Here is a 6,682-nt window from a genome sequence, read left to right on the forward strand (position 1 = left end):
ATGTACGTCCAGCCATAAGTAGATATACATATGTGTGCATTATTTATGTGTATATATGCATGTATATAAACTTATATATGTATACATGCATATAAATACATAAAAATAGATACTTACATATCATTACATATAAACATATATGCAGATGAATATATAACTTATGTATACGTATATATATATATATATGTATATATATATATATGACTATACACACACATATATATATATATATATGGATATATATGAATATATACACGTATTCACATATATGTTCATACATATGCATATATTCATTAATATATACTGTTATATATACATATGTATATAAATATAACACCCACATGTATATCTATAGCTATATCTATCTATATATATATGTAAATATAAATACATTAGATACGTATATATATATGAATATATATATATATATATATATATATATATATATATATATATATATATATACGTATACATATGGATATATACTCACTTATATACGTATATGTATATATACAGATATATATACACATATATATACACATATATATATATACCCATATATATATACACACCCATATATAAACTCATATATATATACACATATATATATACATATATACACACACATATATATGTAAACACACATATATAGATAAATATATATACATATATATGATGATTGCAACGTATTGTCAGACGAGTGCCAATCCCTCAGACATTTAAAATCCATGAGCCCAAATGTCTGAGGGAGTATCTATTCAAAGATGATGTTACAGAGTCTTAGCTTTGTACGACAGCTAAGTCTCTCTCTCGGTTCAAAATGTTGAGATCCAGCAACAAGCAAGAGCAAGATAGCCAGCAACAAATTAAACTGCAGACCAGGTTAATGCGGGTACTGGTCTCCCGCTTTGTTTTTTTAAATCAGAGATTTGCTTCTCCTAGAAAGGTTGCCTTCACCACGGCTTACGGGAGCCCTCTCAACCCCAATACACATATACACAGACACACACAAATATACACTGTGCTAGTTGGCCGTTGACCCAGAAAAAGAGTTCATTCGCCCTTTGGAAGGTCTTGTTTTTAATCCTTCAGGGAGACTAGCAACCCTCCTCACCAAACATGTATACATATATATACACACATATATACATACATATACGCATACACATATACAAATACACATAAACACGTATGCATATACGCACATATGCACACACATACACACATATGCATATACACACACGTATGCACACACTTACACACACACACACACACACATATATAAGCAACTCGTTTTCTACCATTGAGCACTTTCTGTTGAATTAAGTGGGTCAATTTAGCTCTTATGCGTAGCTCATCGTATAGCGATTAGATCATTGTTGACTGACGTAAAGAACATTTTCAATTAAAATATTTAAATTCAACCTTTTTTCACGCGATTAATAGTAGCCGAATGGATACGGCCTTTGCTAATCGAGCCAGAGATGGCTCTTGGTGCCGAGTTTGGATCTCTCGACTGGTGTTAATTGTGACACCCTGCACTGAAGATTCCCGAAAGGATGAACCACTTGTGTCTCTAAGTATATAATTGTCATAGTAAACAAACATATATATATATATATATATATCTGTAAAGCCCTGCTGGAGGATGGCGATTATACAACCCGATATAATGAAGCGTGTAACTATCTCCACTGGACGATATGATAAAGGTTCCATATCGAATGCCATTTCAAATGATGGACACATGCACTAGAAATATCAGTCGGAAATAAGTCATACACGTTCCACAACTACTTTCCAATTCCTGCAGCTACATAGCTAGAACACGGAGCCATAAAATCTGACATAGAAGTAAAAGACAAAAAAGAGGAATAAGTAACCTTAGTAGAAGATAATATCCCTTAATGATGCTGGTTTAAGAGTGATGAATCGGAAAAGATAACGAAATACTCTGGTCTTATGTATGACATGAAAAAAACTGAAACCTTAAGATCTCTTTTATTCTAGTTATTATAGGTGGAGCTGGACTCATGAAAAAACATTCAGAAAATACTGGGCAAGTATATACCCGATGAACCCAGTGCAAGAGAAATTCAAACAATTGTACTTAAAGTGACAAGCAAATTCTTACAAAGATCTGTCGGTTGGAATATCTGAGTTAGCGTGTTAATGAACAAAATGATTGAGAAATATATATATATATATATATATATATATATATATATATATACATGTGTAGATATATATTTTCTTATGATATATCAATCCTTATTTAAGAAGCTCAATGTAATTACAGAGCAATATTGTGAATAAATGACAAAAAGTTATATTCCAAAATTCATGATGTTGACCATCTTATAATTTATTCCTTTAATTCAGTTGACTTATACAACTCAAGAATTGTATAAGTCAACTGAATTAAAGGAATAAATTATAAGATGGTCAACATCATGAATTTTGGAATATAACTTTTTGTCATTTATTTTCTATATTGCTCTGTAATTACATTGAGCGCCTTAAATAAGGATTGATATATCATAAGAAAATATATTTCTACAGATATATATATATATATATATATATATATATATATATATATATATATATATACTAGCAAAAGTACCCGTCGTTGACTGCCTTCAAAAACAGCCTACAGAAAATGGACTCTGGTTCATGAAAGTATGATAGGTTATGAAAAGTAAGGGTTGTAAAGAGATAGCTTCGAATTTGGGGTTATCAAAACCAAAGCAAAATATGATGAAAGTAAAAATAAAATAGATAAACCCCATAATTTATTATGCCATACTTGTTTACACTGAAGCACTTATCACAATATTTTGTGGATATATATTAAAAAACCTTGTGAAACTTTGTGACATATTTCCATTCTATGGAGGTCAGGCGTGAACGAACACCCCATAATTTTATTATACCATATTTCTTCAAACTGAAACATAATTATCAAAGTATACTTACGCAGATAGATATGAAACATCTTTATTAAAGTTTGTGCCTTTTATATAATAGTTTGTGCCTTTTATATAATTATATGGAGGCCAGGTGCGGACGCAGACCCCACAATTTTATTATACCCTCCCTATTTAAGTTAAAACATACTTATCAAAGTATTCTTATGTACATCTATATCAAAATCACTTGTAAACCTTTTTTGTTAATTTTTAAATTTTTTATTTCCATACTTTGTTGACCAGGCGCGAACGCAGACCCCACAATTTTAATGAACCACTGTTCTGCTATATCAAACATGCTCATTCCTGTGTCTCGATACATCGTCTATTATTATATGTAATCACTTTGTTAAAATACTCAACCATACAGGAGCCTATTCGTGACCAGACACACACACACATTCAGCTTTATAAATATATATATATATATATATATATATATATATGTATGTATATATTATATATATAATCTATATATATATATTATATATATATATTATATATATATATATTGTACAATACATACATAAGAAATTATAAGACTTATAAAATTCTAGAATCAACTGTATTAAAGGAATAAAATATATGATGGTCATGAATTTTGGAATATAACTTATTGTCATTTATTCTCTGTATTGCTCTGTAATTACATTGAGCTTTTTAAATAAGAAGTCATATATCATAAAAATATATTTCTACAGATATATATATATATATATATATATATATATATATATATATATCGGCCATTAATTATAATTTTTGAATAAATTACTGAAATATGTTTTCATTGTGAAGATACGTTGTTTTTTGACTTACAATAAATTTGAAGAATTAATTATTTAAATAAAATTTCTGGTATCTGGCACCTCGTCGTTTGCGTAGACGGCGTATTTAAAGGTTCAAGTTTCATAAACTGGACCCATTTAATTAGGCTGTATTTCAGCAATAACGCAGCGAATGTGTCTTCCAAGTATTCTATTCTGTCTGCTTTATCAGCGTAGATATGTGCCTTTATATGTCCCCAAAGAAAATAATCTTATGAGAGTAAATTGAATGGTGCAAAAGTGACCAGTCGATGCACGCATTTTCTTTGCTGAAATGGTTATATATACATATAATTATATATAATTGTATATATAATTGTATATACAGTTATATATAATTATATATATATATATATACATATATATTACTACTTAATTTACTCACATAAATTAATATACAAAAGTATAGATTTATGCGTAAACTTTAAGTATTTACTTCAAAAGTGCTCAATACATAGGTAGAGCTAGTTAGTAATTTATAAAACATATATGGCGATTAAGCTACACTGAATATTCGGCATTTCATCCACTCTAGGACTCCTCAGGCTCATGCCTTATATATATCAATGGCAAAATGTCTATATTCATAATTCCAGGATGTTCATCTTATCGTCTATTACTTCTGTAATATTAAAATTCTTGACCGCACCTGTTTCGTAGCGCATGGCCCTTATTTATTTACTTATTCCAGGTTAAAGCATAAAGAAATAAAATACAATTATTTTAAGGAGATTGTTGATATTGCTAAATAAAAGAGCAAAATATTGGGGGCAAATGTGTATTTATTTAGAGACTTGCCTCTGAGCCTTACGGATAGATAGGTTACCTAATGAGATCAATACTTTCATCCATACATTTGCTGTAACTTATGTAACATTGCTTACTTAGAATTGAATATAATAATAATAATAATAATAATAATAATAATAATAATAATAATAATAATAATAATAATAAATTGAATATAATAATAATAATAATAATAATAATAATAATAACAACAATAATATTTAAAATAATAAATGGTATCTTTATGCATATGGTCATATATGAACGTGTATATACACATGAACATATATATATATGTATATATATATATATATATACACACATATATATATGCATATATATGCACATGCACATATACAGATATACACATATACGTATGCATATATTATATTTGTTAGAGAGAGAGAGAGAGAGAGAGAGATAGAGAGAGATAGAGAGAGAGCGAGAGAGAGGCTGATGGGGTGTCTATATCCAAATGTAAGTGTAAACGCCGAAACACGTGTCTGTGGATAATTATATATGTCGTTCCGTATTTTGGTGTTTCATCATAGTGAAGGCAACATAATTTCCATTGAACAGTAAGATAATATTGACATCGTTCCAAACGTATTGTATACGAAATAAACAAATAAATGCCACATATATCTCTATATCTTCTCTCTCTCTCTCTCTGCCTCCGTCTTTCCTCGCGTGAGACAGAAAGAGAGAGAGAGAGAAAGAGAGAGAGAGGGGGATGGGGGCAGGGAGCAAGAGTTAAATTCCTAGACGATTTTTACATGAGATAGACAGATAGATTGATAGATATATAAATAGATAGATAGATAGATAGAATAGAGCATAAATATAGAGAGACAGAGAAGTAAGACAAATACGTTGACTGAATGACAAAATTGTAGGTGGATAGCTTAGCAGACTCATATACGTGCGCATGCTGACGATGACGGACCGATAGTAAGACAAATGGCACGCGTGCGACTGCGAATGTGAACGGCGTTCAAATGCAGATAGACATGCAGAACTGACTGACTAAAATCGGCTGCATTGTAGTATGTTGCAGAGTGAGAGAGTGGTAGTGTGCACCCGAAAGAAAATGTGTACCTGCGTGTGTGCGTGTGTGTGTGTGTGTGTGTGTGTGAAAGAGAGAGGGGGGGAGAGAAAGTGAGAGAAGACAAACAGATTGATAGAAAACAAGCTTGCTGACGAGAAATGTATATTATGATATAATTACTGAGTTAAATGCCTCTAATGTAATACAGTTTTTTTCCCCATTCTTATGCTGTGACCTATCTAATACACAATATAAACATTAGTTTATGACATTGCAGACAACATTACACATGCACCTTGAATATTTCACACACGACGATTTCCAAGTCAATATTTTACAGTTTTTAAATTCCTTTTTACTATATCTGTGTGAGAATGGTGATGCTTATTAATATTTCAAGACCGTGTAAAAATCGTTTTTATCTTTCTTATAAAATTTCCAGGCGCCGTTCTTCGTATTTTATTTTCCATTTAACAATTTTATTTTGACATGCACCATGCTTAGTATGTAAAATCAATCCTTAAACGTTAATTCTTTAGGGATAAAGATGTCGGAGGACCTCGCACTTCATTCACCAAATTCATATCAATGCACGCATATGGGAAAATGCCTTCGTAATCCGGTAGACACAATAGCAGATAATATTCCCATTCCCACCGAACCAGATCAGTGTAAACCTCTCCCACATTCATTTATATACCACGTGACCCGCGAGAGAGGAACCTATCTCTACACTTCTCTTAAAATAGTTATGAAATCATAAATAGTATAAAACTTAGTTATCTCTTTTTTAACGGAAGAATAAAAAAAAAGCATAGTGGATGCATTTTCGACAGTCTATAAACTCTCGTGTTTTGTTTCGTCCCTTAGTCCCCATCCTCCTCAATAGTATAAATCTCAACTGTCTGTTTAAATGTATGTATATATGTATGCTTGTATGTCTGCCTAAAACTTTCGACAGAGGCGGACGATTTTCAATAGATTGGTATCCTCTTTACGCTCGACCCTTCGGACGACAAATACGGAAAAATTGGCTAAAAACAGTA

Source organism: Euprymna scolopes, chromosome 22 (genome assembly GCF_053919585.1).
Source record: "Euprymna scolopes isolate OS-2025 chromosome 22, ASM5391958v1, whole genome shotgun sequence".
NCBI classification, from domain to species: domain Eukaryota; kingdom Metazoa; phylum Mollusca; class Cephalopoda; order Sepiida; family Sepiolidae; genus Euprymna; species Euprymna scolopes.